Raw genomic sequence first — 16,407 nt, forward strand, 5'->3', positions numbered from 1 at the left:
TTACAGATGAGGAAACTGAGGCAGACAGGGTTAAATGATTTACCCAGGGTCCCACAGCTAGTGAGTATGAGGCCAGATGTAAACTTAAGAAGATTAGTCTATCCACTGTGCCACCTAGCTGCCTTTCCTTTTGTTTGCACTGCTTATATTTCCCATGTATCTTTTCCTCTTCTCTCTCTATAGGAGCCATCTCTTACAATAAAGAATTAAAAAAAAACCTTCTCTTAGAGAAGATTTTTTAAAAAGTCAGCAAAACCAATCAACACAGAATACTAGCTAGACTCTTAAGAGTTAATTTTTGGTGGAGAGTCCAACTTCTATTTGAAATATGAATTCTCTTTTAAGATCTTCAATAAGTGGTCACCTGAACTCTGATTGAAGACTTCTAGTGATGGGGAACTTCGTGCCTACTGAGTGATTGGAGCCCATTTCTTTTTTCAGACAACTCAAATTGTTAGAAATTCTTCCCTATGTTGAATTGAATTCTGCCTCTCTATAACTTCCACTCATTTTTCCCGGTTCTTCCCTCTGGGGTCTAACTGCATAAGTCTAATCCCTCAGGAAGAATAGATGTTATCCATAATTGATGTTCCATTAAACCAAAAAAAATTAATCACAGTCTATGTTAGGGTGTACGTGAGTGTCTGTGCGTGTGTATGCATGTAGGTGACATAAGGGCGAAAGAAGGAGAGTGGGGGGGTGGGGAGAGACAGAGAGAGAGACAGAGAGAGACAGAGAGACAGAGAGACAGAGAGACGGAGAGAGAGAGAGAGAGAGAGAGAGAGAGAGAGAGAGAGAGATGGAGAGAGAGAGAGAGACAGAGAGAGAGAGAAGAAACAGAGAGACAGAGACACATACACACACATATAGAGAGGGGGAGGAGGGAGAGAGAATGTGGAAAGAGAAAGGTAGAAAAAGAGAAAGATACATAGAGAGACAGAGCTAAGTGGATAGAGAGAAACAAAGATATACATATATATATATACACACATATATGGAGAGAGAGGAGAGAGAGAGAGAATATGAATGAATGAGGGGGGAAAGGCAAGGAATTCATTAGCTTTTAAGTTGTTAGGCACCACTGCTAGTCATCTTTAGTCTAATGGTTGAATTCAAGGACATCCTTCCACTCTTTCCTCTGGTCTTTTCTTTCTCTTTGTGGACAATAGTATTTCAATTTGTATTGAATACGCTTCTTTTCATTATGGCTCTATGGATCAGTCCTTGCTGGACTTCTGGATTTTCTGCTATGGGACCATAAACAGCTGGTGTTTTCATTGGGCTTTAACTTTAAATCCTGAAAAACCCCATGGAGAATTGTTACAAGTGTTGATTAGAGTTGTGATTAGAGTAATTGTAATAGATTGGTAAAATGGATGTGTTGAGTAACAGATGTGGCAAGTTGTTTACTTATACTGTGTGCTTTGTGCCTTGAACACTGGGCCCATGGAAAGTGAATTTTCCTTTTGCTTCCCGGCGTTGAGGTCTACTGGCTCCAGTGGCCAGCCTGGTTCTTTTTGTCATTCACACCTATTTAGAAAACTCCACGGGTTCCTGGTTTATGATCATAGATTGTACGTCTGGAACTGGATGGGATCTTAGAGGCCAGGTAGTGCAACTTCCTCAATTTATGAATGAGGAAGCTGATACTTAGAGATCTGACTCCCCTAATGTCACACAGGTAGGAAGTGGCAAAACTAGGATTTGAACTTGGGTCTTGTGGCACCAAGTTCAGTAGTCTTTCTGTGGTACCCTATCTTGTCTCCATTGACAAAACAAGACAACAAAGCAGGCAATTGATATGATTGTTTAAAGATCACTTAAAGAAAAAAAAAGCATGCTTTTGAGGAAATAGACTATCTGGGGCTGAATCTTCCATCTTGGCTTTTTACTTTTATTCTTGTGTTCTGATGGCTCTGAAATTTCGTATTTGTGGGTAGTGCTTCCACTGGTATAGATCAAAACCCCTTCCTTATCTTCCTATCAGTCAATCAGTCCATCCTCAGGCATTTATTAAGTGCCTAGTACATGCCAGGCACTCTAATGGGTTCTGGGGGTACAAAGATAGAAATTTAACAGTCTGTCCTTAATGAGCTAATCCTGTGTGATTCCATGTGTGTGATTCCATGAATCTTCCACAGAGGAAGCCACTCGATACACTAATGATCTTCCTCTCGTTCTTCCTTTAAATATTTTGGCAGCTAACAGCGTAACACGTGGCTTTTCATATTTTTTTCTCTCATTCTCATTCCATAACCATATTAAAAACAATAACTAACATTTATATACTTTTTTGGAGGGGGGAAGGCAGGGAAATTGGGGTTAAGTGACTCGCCCATGGTCACACAGCTAGTAAGTGTGTCAAGTGTCTGAGGTCAGATTTAAACTCAGGTCCTCCTGACTCCAGGACGGGTGCTCTACTCACTGCACCACCTAGCTGCCCCTACATGCCACTTTTAAAGCTTGTAAATACTTTAAATATGTTTATCTTAGCTAAGCCTCACAACAACCATATGAGGTAGGTGCTATTTTTATCTCCATTTTAAAGATGGAGAAACTGGCCTGTGGTCATATAGCTAGGAAGTACCTGAGGCAGGATTTGAACCCAGGTCTTTTACCCTCTAGGTCCAGAGCTATATCCACTAAGCCTGTACATGACTGGCCTGTCTCCTTTTGCAGTTAGACATTAATGTCTTCAATGCTTCTTCTCATACACAAGCCGTTGTTGACATAATGCTGCAGCCTCTCCCCCCCCTCCCCATCCCGTGCCCTTTGGGTTATTCATAAATGTCCAATGACATTGACCAAATTCATCAGATAATTGCTCCATCTTTCCACTTCACTTAGTTGGTGCTTCAGGCATAAATCCAGAGATCATTTTGTTGGCTGCTCTAAATTCTATTTCCTTATGTTTGTCTGCTCAGATATCTCAGTCCTTGAAGGGAAGGCACAGGGTTAGCCTTTTGAGTTTCCGACACCTGTTGCCCCAGAGATGAGAGGACCTCCTTTCTGTTCCCCTCCTTCTTATAGCAGTCCACCAAGAAATCAATCGGCTTGCGTTTTCCTCTGAAAGATAGGTTGACATTGCCCTCCTAGCCCATATGTATTTAGAGCACTGGTTTTTAACATTGCAAGATAGCTTTCAGAAATGCTTCTTTCGAAATAGACTTTTTAAAAGAGCTGTGTAAAAATAATGAAGCCACTGCCACACTTGTGAGACAGAATACATTACAGTAAGGCAGTTGCGAGAGCCAGTTGAGAATATGGTTCCTTTTGCTATGGAACAAATTGAGGTGGGTTTTTTTTAAGCCTTCTAAGAATCATATTACATCTTTATGGGCATCGCATTGTGGTTCTGTTGTGAATAATTTGTTATGCTCAGTAGAAAGTTTTCCATATTGCCTCCCTCTTCTTTTCTCTCCACCTGGCCCTCCTCCCCCCAAATGACTCACTGTGTCAGCATAGGATGAGTTAATAGACTGTGGGTTTTTCTTATCCTGGGTGGGGGAGGGGGGTGAATGAGGAGGTAAAGGAAGGCCAAAGCGGCAGCAGTGATATTTCATATCTGGGCCTTTCCACCTGTGAGGAATTGCTGGAGTCTCTTGCGATCCTACAAAGGGATAACTCACCATTTGGGTTGGTGGATGACCTGTTTCTCCAGTGATCTTGGCCAATTTTCATGCCTTCCTACCTAGACTATCATGCAGAGGCCTCTCAGCCAAGACCTCTTTATAATATTGGTGATCATGACATGTTAGCTTTCAGCCGTGCCTTGCTTTGTTATTATCTATATAACACTTTAAGGTTTGCAAATTGCTTTAACTCATCTGATATTCACATCAGTCCTGGGAGGTGGATGGTATCATTGCTTTTATTTTACAGACGGGGAACCTGAGGCACAGAGAGCTTAAGCCACGAAGCCAGGAAGTATCTTAGGTAGGACTAGAACTTGGGGCTTTCTTACTCTTGAGTACTGTGCCCTATGTACTGTGCCACCTAGCTTTCCTAGTAATACCCAAATGATGCCCAAATCACGCTTCCCAACTATAGCTAGGTCCTGATTAGTGCTAGCAATGAACTCTGGATTGCATGTATTCAAACTCCCTCTATTTAAAATTATAATCCTATAAAATATAGTGATTCAGGCCTGCACAACTTGCAGCCTGTGGGCCTGTGGGTTTATGGCCCTTTGGCTGCTTGTGGCTTGTGGCCGCATTTTCTCTATGTAGAAAGGATGTTTTCCTCTACATTTTTTTGCAGGCAAATCCTTCGGCATGCTACAAGTGGCTGGATGCTGTGAGCTGCCTGTGGGCCTGCAATTTGTGCAGGCTTGTAGTAATTGGTCCATGCCACTGAACATACGTAGTTTGAATCAGACTAATGCTACAACTTAATGGGATTTAATATTCATATTAATTGGGACCTAACTGTATTATCAAAGTATGAGTTCATTAGTTCAAAGTACAATAACTTATCAAAGATTTTTAGAACTTAGATTCAATCCAATCCTACGTTTAGACTGGTTAGAATCTCCTGCTGTTCTAGGCATAGGTTTCCAATAGAAGGGCTCCAGTGGATGTGGTAGAAAAGCCTGTACAGTTACAAACACTAATCCAAGGGTGACATTAAAATGTGAAAAACACAGAGGCTACAAAATGCGTACTAGGTGAGGGTCTTGTTGTAAGGCAACTGTGGAGGGTGAGCTCCACTTTATTTTTTGTTGTTGTTGCTTAGTTGTGTCTGACTCTCTGTGACTCCATTTGGGGTTTTCTTGGCAGAGATACTGGAGTAGTTTGCCATTTCTTTCTCCATCTTATTTTACAGATGAGGAAACTGAGTCAAACAGGGTGAAATGACTTTACCAGGTTGACAAGCTGCCATTTAGTTGGCAGATCATTGAGGGCTTTCCTCTCTGCACACTGCCTGTTGGTCATCTCCCTTGAGGTCTAAAGGGTAGCCTCAGATCAGGGTTCCCTAACTTATTTTTGTGTTGTGGCCCCCTTTGGCAGTCTGGGGAAGCCTATAAAAATAATATTTAAGTCCATAACATAAAATATAAAGGCTCATAAAGGAAAGCAATTATATTAAAATTTAATTATCAAAATATAAAAAACCCCAAACTAAGAGACCCACTGAAATCTACATACCATTGACCTCAGGTTAAGACTCCCTGATCCAGAAAGAGGCTGGGGAGGCAGGGAGAGGAGGAGGAATTCAGATCAGTTAATCTCTGAGTTTTGGTGCTGAGATCAAAGGCTTGATGGAAAAGAAGGTCAGCCTTATTGGTTAAATTGAAGAGTTGAGATTTTCTGTGGCTTTTATTTCCTTCTGTTACCTTTGTCCCCAATTACCAGGGGTGACTTTTGCTTTTTTTTTAATGGATGCCTTTTATTTTTAACATCATATTTCATTTGCAAATCTATCATATTTCCTCCTCTCCTACTCAGCAATTCTTCCTTTGCAACAAAGATTAAAAAAGAAAAAAAAAAGTTCAGCAAAGCCAATGAATACATTGACTCTATGTCACAGGTTATTTAATATTCCACTCCATTTCATTCGTTCATTCATTCATTCATTTGTTCATTCACTCATTCCTCTCACCTCTGCATTGAAGGGTTGTCGGTGTTCAGTCATTTCAGTCATGTCCAACTCTTTGTGACCGCATTTGGAGTTTTCTTGGCAAAGATACTGGAGCAGTTTGCCATTTCCTTCTCCAGCTCATTTTATAGATGAGGAACTGAGGCAAACAAGGTTAAGTGACTTGCCCAGGGTCACACAGCTAGTAAGTATTTGAGACCAGATTTGAACTCAGGGAGATGAGTCTTTTTGATTCCAAGCCCAGCACTCAGTCCACTGCACCACCTAGCTGCCCACACTGAAAAGAGGGAGGTCCATTTTCTCAATTCTTCAGTGCCATATGGGGTCATTATAATTAAAAAGTGTTCCATGGGTAACAGGATGAACCATAATTGACAGCATTTTCTGATGACTGTGTTCTTTGTAATAATAATAATTCATATTTACACGAATTTATAAACTTTACAAAATGCTTTATGTACACTGCCTCCTTTGATCTTCCTAAGGACTTTGTGAAGTAGGCATTACAGATACTACCTCTCCATTTTACAGATGGGGAAACTAATACTCAGAGTGGTTAAATGAAGTTGCCCATGGTCAGCTATCGCATGATATAGCATTGCCTGTGATACAGCTAACAGGTATCAGAGGTGACATTTGAGTTCAAGTCCAGGATTCTAGGTCCAATAGTCTCTCCAAGGCTTCCAAGTAGCATTGTGACGTATAGGTCAGGCTTCAGTTCCCACAATGCTTTTCATAACGTCCAGCTTCCAAGCAGCTTAGTTTCATGTAGTTTTCTTCCTTTGTGAACTGGCTTGTTGGCTTCTTTTGGGTATGGGGAGGGGTGACTAATTGTCCTTTCTCTGTTTTCCTACCTTTGAGTTTATACAAGTTTGCATTTATCCCTTAGAACAATTATCTTAAGGCACAAAGTTTATCAATGATGTAATGATATTGTGGAGTCCTGACTTCCTATTTTCCTGAGCCTTCTGTTTGTGAAGTTACCTTGTATCTAATTTGTATCTACCTTGTTTTATTTTTACTTTTCTATGTGCATATTGTTTCTCCCCATAGAATGTCAGCTCCTTGAAGGTAGGGACTTTTTTTTTTAATTCTTATAAGGAGCCAGGGTGGTTCAGAGAAAAGAACAAGCCCAGGATTTGGTGTTGCAGGATCTCGGTCACTTACTTACCTGTGTGACCTTGGCCCAGTGGTTTAGTGGGCCCCTGTTTCTTTTTCTGTACAATGAAGGCTCTCTAAGATTCCTTCCAGCTATAAATCTATGGTCTCTAGCACCTAGTTCTGTGCCTTGCACAAAGTAGGCATTTAACAAATGCTGGTTGAATTTCTGGACTTGGGAGTCAAGAAGACTTCATAGAATAAAAGTATACCATTAACGTTAGAATTACTTTGTACTCCTAGCCTAGGTGTAATATGCAGAAGCTTTCTTATAGGTAACTGCCAAATGAACAAAGGCATTAACTGATGCTAATAATGTCATTAAATATATAGCACATAAGATGAGGTATAGGAATCCAAAGGACTTTTAACATTAATTCTATCTTTTTCATACAGTAATCCAATACTCACAAGCTGATTTGAGCATTGGGAATGCTTTCTTAATGGCATCAGATCCTTATAGAAGTCTAAACAAAGTGGCTTAGCTCTAGGGGATGGCCATGGTTTCACTGGAGTCACATGAGTTAAGTTTAGGAACCATGGCTAATTTGGAAATGGGGCAGGCTGGTTAGCATGGCAGTTTTACAATGGGGTAAATTGTTACTGATTTGGGCTCCTATCTGTACGACTCCAATTTATGCAACTTACCCCTTTCTCAGTTGAAGAGAACGTTTTAACAAGACCTGGGAAGACGCCTTGATCCTTCTGCAGACAGACGAAGAGAATGCTTTCTGAGTCTGGAATTGTTTTGAAATGGGTGGGGTATTTTATAGTCACTCTACATATCGTGCCCAAACCACTGTTTCCATGCTTTCTTGGCTTTCTCCCTGCAAACTCTGGCTCCAAGCCTAGTTTTGTTAGGACTAAGAATTCGTGGCAGGAGAGATCACCTTTTGTTGCCAGAATCTCTTAAATTCTTTCTTTCTTCTTCTTTCTCCTCCTCCAACATCCCTGATATTTGTAGAGCATTTTAAGGTTTGTATAATGCTTTACATAACCTAACTTTATCCAACCATAAGGTCTTTCTAAACCTCTCATTTGACCCTCACAACAACCTTCTTAGGGAGGTCCTTTGGGCATTATTAGCTAAATTTGACAGTTGAGGGAACTGGGGCTCAGAGACTTCCCTGAGGTCATCTAGTTAATATCAGGGCAGTATTGGAATCCAGGGCCCTCTTGACCCTAAGTCATAGTATGATCAAGAGATCTGGATATGAAAGGGATCTCAGAGGTTTTCTGGTACAAGTCCTTCATTTTGTAGATGAAGGAACTGAGACTCCCAAAGGTTAAACAGGTAGTATATTTCAGGGGTGGAATTTGAATTCAGTTCCTTGCTGGTATTCTTTCCACTATTTTATGATTAATGCAGCAGAAAAGTAAAGCCTGCCCATTTCCACCGAACACTTTCTTGGACTCATATAATGGCAATTAACTCAGCACTCAAGTCATGAGTGGCTAGCATTTTGCAGTACTAGGAAGGACGGAAAGTTTGCCTTCAGTAAATGAGCAAATGAATGCATGAAGCATTTACTTACTGTATTAAGTGCTGGGGATACAAATACAAAATTGAAACAGTCTCTGCCCTCTAGGAGCTTCTATTCTAAGAGGGGAAGACAGGTACCACAGGAGACTTAACTGACGTTGCCCTTTCTGGAAGCAATGGCCATGTTGACTTAATTATGGTTTTAGAGTTAGAAGGGGGTGGAGAGCTGGGGTAGGGTCTGCATGGTGGCAGGAAAGAGGATGGTGAGGGCATAGAGTGAAGTGTGGCAGCTTTGGCTGGATATAGCGGGCTTTGAAAGGCACTCATCACTCAGAGCTGAGTGGGTCCCAGCAGGGAGAGTTAAAGGGCTCAGAGGGCTAAGTCCTCTAGGGCATGGTCTCTAGTTGAGCTGAGGATTCAGAAACAGGGTAATGAACAAGATGTCCACCTTCTCTTTTTTGTTTAGCCTCCCTCCATTACCTTGACTGTGGTGTCTTCCTCCATCACTGGAACCTTAGTGGCTTGTTCTCCTGAACAGTACCCCATGCTCTGAAGCTTGTCTTTATGTTAAATCTCATGTCCCCTTCCCTCTGGACCCAATTTTCTGCTGCGGAACTGGCAAATGGATTCAAGTATTAAGGGATACTAATGTATTTGGCCTCCCAGTTTACATTTTAATAGGGTACTTTTGGAGACTGTTCAGACAATTCATTCACACATGCATACATCCATGCAATACCCATTCTAGGAATATGTATCAAATGTATTCTTATGTTCAAAGCACTGTGCCAGGTGTTGAAGTGGATGTATAGAAAAATAAAACTGGGGCTCAGTTCTCTAAGAGATTACTAAGGGGTAAGAAAGAAAATATATGCATACAAATGAATGTAATAGATGGTAGACTGAAAAGTGCCGGAGAGCCACAAAGGACAAAGAGAGCTTAGAAGAGGCATAGGAGAGTGGGTGGGGGCTGCATCTGAGAAGATAGTGTTTGAACTGGGTCCCTCTGACAGTAGATCTTCAAGGTGACTATGAGAGGGATGGCATTTGTGTATATGAAGCTATATGAGCAAAAGCATGGAAATGGAAAAAGTGCAAGATGTAAATGGAGAATGACAGATCATCCATTTTGCTGAGAATACAGGTTATGTGAGGGAGACAGGATGGTTCAGTGGGAAGAGTCCCGAGTGTTACCCTAGGCTATACTGTGAGGTGAGGTTAAAATATATACTGGGAACATATCATAGGGTTTCTCCTTCTTCCCACTAAACGTCAGAAATTGGGTTGTGTTAAAATCATGAGAGAACAAAATAATTGGGCTCCCAGTCCTTGAGTAAGCATTTGGGCTATAGTATAGTGCACAAAGGACAGGCTTTACTTCATCAGACAGAAAATGTAAAGCAGAAAGGACTGGTACCTGAGTCTATGAATAGTCAAAACTACTCTTCTCCCTCCCACAGCTCCCTCATGGGACCCTTCATTTTGTCCTGTGCTTGAGGACCCTTGAATAAAGGAAAAGGAACTTGGAATCCCTAGAGTTCACCCCTCTCCTTCCAGGGAATTCTACCTTTCCAAGGATCATGATCATCTTCTAGACATTTCTATTTAAGATAATATCCTCCTATTTCTAAATGAAATTCCTCCCACCTTTAAGTAAATATAGATGTCACATAGTGCAGATGATAGCATGTTGCTCCCTAAACAACACAACCAAAAACAAGTCAAATCAAAAGGCCCTTTGGGGATCCTAAAGGAGGCCCCTGATTATTTAATCCAGACAGAATACAGCAGGAGGAATAAGACACTTGGTTAAACACAGTCCTCTTTGCATGCTTCAGATGTATTCATCTCATCCCATTTTGAAGCCCTCCTTTGAAGCAGCAGCTATCATCTATTAATAAGCATCTGTTGAGCAAGGGAGAGATGAACAGAAGGAGCTTAAGAAACACTTGGTGAATGATGTGTCCATTGGTGGACCTGAGGAAGGACTTCGAGAAGGCCTCTAGGACAAGGATTATCTTAAGGTGGGACCCATGAATTGGTTTAAAATTATTTTTCATGACTCTGTTTCAAAAAATTGGCTTTCCTGGTAATCCTATGTGGTTCATTTTATGCATTTAAAAATATTATTCTGAGAAGGGATCCCTTGGCTTCACCAGGTTGCCCAAGGGAGCCATCACATGAAAAAGGTAAAAGATCTCCTGCTCGAGCAGTAGAGGACTAGTTGGAAGGCATGGGTATGAATTGCCTAGGGAACCCAGTGGCCTTGTGGGTAAGGTACTGGGTTTGGATTCAGGAAGACCTGGGTTCAGACTCCATTTCTGATGCAGATTGCCAAGTGACTTTGAGTAAGTCCTTTAAACTCTGGGCTTCAGTTTCATTTGTAAAATGAGGGGGTTGGGCTCAGTGACCTCTAAGCTCACTTCCAGTTTATATCTATTATTCTAGCATATTGAAACACAAGACTTACTCTCATGACGGCACAAGGGATATCGATAAAAAATTGTTTAATTGGAAAAAGAGGTGAGTTAGTCCAGTCTTGTGTCAAGAGCAAGGATTAGCAGATGGACTGACAACCTTTGTGCCTTGGTACCCGACATATAAACATGGAAGAAGAGGAAGGCCATTGCATGTCCCAATGGTGGGATGATTGATGGGAGCAACTGTACATGAATCTCACAGAATGACAAGAAATGGGTAGATCGGGATGTGGACAGTAAGGGAGGAAATGCCATGTGGATGAGATCACCTAAGCACTGGAAGTGTTGCCTCCTGAAACTTACTTTGCCCTGGCTGCGTTCTTTAGCGCCTTATGGAAATAAAAGATGATGTAGTCTGATGCCTGAGCCTAGAAGCTTATGACCGGTTTGGAGAAGCAAACTAATACCCATAGAGCAATCAGCGAATGATACAAGGTCGTATAGTGCTAAATAGTATTGCATAACAAGTCCAGAGAAAGTAGAAGATCTTTGAAAGCTGGATGGAGTAAGCTCCTGAGAGTAATAGATGTTGAACTAGAAAAGGGTTCTGATTCCAACCCTCTCATTTTCTGGATGAAGAAACCGAGGACTGGAGAATTGAAGTGACTTGTCCAGGGTCACGTAGACAATATACACCAGAAGTGTCATCTAAACCCAGGTCTTCTAACTCTGGATGCAGCAGGATTTCTACAAATTGGGGAAGGATTTATGGGAGGGGTGATGCTGGAGTCAGGCCAGCTGGGTTGGGGATAATGACAACGGGATGACAACCACCACCACCACAACAACAACTAGGAGTCGCGGTAGTGGTAGTGGTAGTGGTAGCAGCTCGTTTTTACTTCAAGATTTACAAAATATTCCCCTGCCCCATGTGCCCTAAGGAAATGAGATGATGCAAGTATGATCCCTGCTATTTTACAGGTGAGTGAACTGAGGCTTTTAGAGGGTAAAGTTACAGTCAGTGAATGTCAGAGGTAAGGTCTGACCTTTCTAATTCTAGTTCTAAACCATGTGCTAATTTACTAAGCCAGGGAAAGAGCAATGAAAAGGAATTGGAAATTAGTGCAGAGCAGGCATTCTTAACCTTTTTAGGCAGTTAGGTGGTGTAGTTGGTAGAGTACTGGACCTGGAATTAGGAAGATCTGAGTTTGAATCCTGACACTTATTAGTTGTGTGGTCCTGGGCAAGGCATTTAACCTCTATCTGCCTCAATTTTATCATCCGTAAAATGGGGATCATAATAGCACCTAACCCTCAGAGGATGAAATGAGATCATGTCTGTTAAGTGTTTTGTAAACCTTAAAGCACTATATAGCTGCTAGTTGTTTATCATCATCATCATCGTCATCATCATCATCATCATCATCGTCATCATCATCACCATCATCATTGACCATGTTTGCAATCTGGCAAAGTCTACAGTTCCTCTTTCATAAATTGAAAGAAAATCATAATGGAAGGAAATGATAAATTTCAATTAGAGGTTAGTGAAAGTGAAGATGTTATTTTTTCTCATCCACATTCATGGAACCCCCAGAAATCTATACCGTTCCTCTCCCTTTAAGTACTTTTAGTATAGAGGGGGGGCTTCAGAGGAGCCCGATCCAAGGTTAATTCCTTGCTAACTAAGTAAAGCATTTTTAAATCAGTTCTCTCCTGGACACATTCTCTAAAGCAATAATCAAGGGCATACAAACCATTTTATTGTTACACACTGAAATTCTTATTTCATTTAAATACACACACACATATACCTCTCTATCTATTCTGTCTATCTATCTATCTATCTGTCTGCCTGTCTGTCTGTCTATCTATCTATCTATCTATCTATCTGTCTGCCTGTCTATCTGTCTATTTCTCTCTCTGTCTGTCTGTCTATCTTCTATCTATCCTTTCAATAAAGTAGATTCAGAGTTAGTTGGTCTTGGAGTCATAGGGCCTGGGTTTGAGTCTTGACTCTGCCACTTCCTGTGTGATTTGTCTGTGCGGTCCCGGCCAAGCCTCTTCAAATCTCCGAGCCTCAGTTTCTTCATGCATAAAATGAGGGGATTGGACTAGACCTCTAAGATTCTTTCCATCTAACACACTGATCCTTTTTATACCATTTATTAATAGTAGCTCGCTTAAAAGAGGCCATGCTTGCTTAGGCCACAGGAGGGCACTGTTGCCACACGAATGTTTAAAACCTCACAGCTGAAAATTAACAACAGTGACTTAACCCAGGGATAGAGGAGTCCAGAAGATTATTCCAGAGGGGAATGAGATTTTCCCCTAACACTGCATAAGCTACTGTTATGGCATATGTGTGTGTATGTGTGTGCATGGGAGTATGTCCATGCTATATTGCACACACTAATCTAATATTTTTTTTGTTTCCTGCTTGAAAATATTCTATGAAATGAGATTTGTGAAGTCACACAGAACAGGGCTGAAAGCTCTGCTTGGACCCATATAGCTTTTATTTTTACAAATCTTTTGTGATCTCTTGTTGTTGATCTTTATACTGGAAACAAAACAATTGTCCTTCTCTTTTCCTCCCTCCCTCCAGTCTTTACTAAATCCCTATGTACTTTAAGGAAAGTCCAGTTGTTTGGGGCCAGCCAAAGGTCTCCCCCACCCCAAATGTTGTACACGCAGAATAATTTTCAGTAAAACACTGGTGACATTTTGTTTTGATTGCATGAAAAATTAGAAATGAGAGGAAAATTCCAATTAAAAACTAGTCTAATTAAAAAAAAACCCACTGCAGTCAGGATAATTGGGCCTTTAGAGATTTATGGCTAAATAGCCATTACAGTTCCTATTTGTTAAGCTCAACAACTGGGCACTTGCATTTGGATGACAAGCTGTGGGGCCACGGTTAGGATTTCTGAATTAGGTAAGTGTTCCTTAATTTCACAGGTACTCTTATGCTCTTTTTGGAACTTTAGGTTGAATGGTTTTCTGTAAAGTGTGGTTTTGTAGTGATGATGGCTTTATGTTCTTATTAGTTACTCAAAGACTGGAGTTTGTCTTTATTATGAAAATGTTGATGCATTCAGGAACAACCTCTCCTCCCCTTCCTGTACAGTTAAAAAAAGGAACGTTTCACTTCATTTAAATAAAGATGTTTTCTCATTTTCTGTAAATCAGTTCTGAAGTTGAGAAATCATGAACCTTATCAGCAACATGGCCCATTTATTTTATGTATTTCAGAGATCTGAAACTGGAACAGTCTTTTAAGAGATCCACCATCTCATTGAAATGAGACTGGATTGGTTAACACTTGAAATTAAAATGCCACTTATAAAATTCTTTAATATTTAATAGATGCAGTTGTATTCTTTAATAGCTTATTATAAAGCATGTTGTAAAATTGTAAAATGCACCAATAATAAAGTCTTTATAGATGTTTTTAGGCAAGCTGTAAAAATGCATTTTATAATGTGTATATAGTTTATATTGGCAGAAAAATGGGGCTTTCTTTAACGTAGGACTGTAAGCATGCTGTAAATTACTAAGTAATTGCATACATTGTAAAATACTTGTAAATGATAGCCCAGCATGAACATTGACTACATACATATCACTGCTGAAAATACAGTCAAACAAGGTACACTAACCTACTTAATGGTATTTTCCTTACATCAGCATTGCCCTTAAGAATAAAAAGCTCACTAAACAACCTCTGTTATTGCAGAATTGTCATCTGTGAATAGGTTATCTCTGGCTCTGTTATCCTCGGTGCAGAAAGCATTTAAAATGCCAGAAAAGATTTGGGAGTGATTCTATTATTTAGACCAACTGAAAAAGCCACATCTCTCCTTATTTCAGGTTAGAGAAATATTGGGTTCTTTTATATAGACAAATCTTGGTTGCTTAGTATAGATACCAGTCATGGCAAGAGATTTCCCTCAGATCACCTAATGGGCACTTGCTGAGGAAATTATTCTGAAGGGAAAAAAAAACACCAACCCAACAAAAAACCAAAACCGCCACCTCAGACAACCATATACCTCCCTCCAAATCTCTATAAAATCTCCCTTTTCCTGAATATTAAGGATGATGCTGATGAGGCAGCATGGGACCTGTATTCAGATCCTACCCCTGTTACTACTAGTATAACCTCAGGCAAGTTCCTGTACCTCAGTCTCCTTATCTATAAATTGAGAGGGTTGGAGTAGATGGACTCTGAGGCCTCTTTGTGCTCTGGTTCTTATAAGGTTTTGTCCCTTTCTATCATTTTTGCTTTTTAGATGAATTAATAGGTGAATTTATGCATAAGGGAATGCCTGGTCATTGCTTTTGACTCCTCAGGGTTTTCTGCTTTTCTCCACTAGGAGTAAATGGTATTATTTACCTGGACTTCCCAGTAGGCTCCAGTAGCTTCCCACCTGGGAAGGTCAAAAGTGATCTGACTGTTTGTTAAATCTCTAAATAGCTCATTATTCAGCCATCTCCACTTTAGGGGTGATGCAAGCGAGAGCATGGAAATCGCCAAGGTGAATGAATGGCCATCCGGGAAAAGGAAGATCTAGGTCTTGGACTTTGAAAATCTTTTTGAGATGAAGTCCTTGCCTTTCTTTTGTATTTTGCTAAAGGACTTTTGAATTGTGATTTTTCAGGAAATGCAAAAACAGACTCATAGAAGGGAACCTTTTCTGTCTTGGTAATGAATTTCTTCCTAGATAGGTCAGCAAACTTGGATTTCTGTAACCAAAAGTTTAAACTTAATACCTGTTATATGTGGGGTTTCCTGGTTGCGACTGGGAAATCCAGCATAACGTAAGCTCTTTCAGATCACGGATGTTTTCATTGTTTGTCTTTTCCAGAGCTTAGCACAGTGCCTTACACATAGTGGGCATTTAATAAATGTTTGTTGGATTGAATTAAATTGAATTTTAGGGGAATTCTGCATTCAAGAACATTTGTTTTCCTCCCTTGTTTTCCCAAGAGAAACTTAAAGCCACTGAGCATCATATAATTGTCAAAAGTCCGCTATAGATTGTGTGTGTCTATATGTTTTTGTGTGCGTGTGTATGTGTATATTAAAGTTACCAAACTCACTTGAGTGACTGTCTTATTTAGCTAGAAGCCAAACAACTGCAGTTACCACAATTTTGTAGCTGTTACCCGGGTTTTTTTCTTTGGTTCTCAGCTTTTTCACAGAATTAGGCAAATCCTTTCTTAAGGTCTTGGTCAAATAAAGTGTTGAGAGTATATTCTGAGCATACATGGAGTCCGTATGTAGTGAGTCCCTACATCTACAATAGTGTAAAATGAAAACTGAACCTCAGCATGATGATTTTAAGGGAAGGCAATAATATTGTTCATTCAAGGAAAATTTTCTTATGCTTAGCAGAAAACAAAGGAAGGCAGCAAGATCGGGGGTCTGGAGGGCTGCCCTTGAAATTAGGGAACACCTTGGATGAAGTCCTGCCTCTGTCATATACTGTTTGGGTGACCACGAAGAAGCCACTCTGTGTCTGGGTAACCCTCTAAGACTACATGTGACAAAGGAGTTGCTGATCTACATCAGTGTAGGGTTTTTTCACATCAGGATTTCCCTACTCTATTGAAGTCATAGGTCATAGCTATAGAGCTGGAATGGACTATGGAGGCATCTAGTCTAATCCTCTTATTTTGCAGAAGAGGAAATTGAGTCCCAGGGAAGTGAAGTGATTTGCATAAGGTCACACAGGTAGTAAA

This window comes from Trichosurus vulpecula, chromosome 9 (genome assembly GCF_011100635.1).
Source record: "Trichosurus vulpecula isolate mTriVul1 chromosome 9, mTriVul1.pri, whole genome shotgun sequence".
Lineage (NCBI taxonomy): Eukaryota > Metazoa > Chordata > Mammalia > Diprotodontia > Phalangeridae > Trichosurus > Trichosurus vulpecula.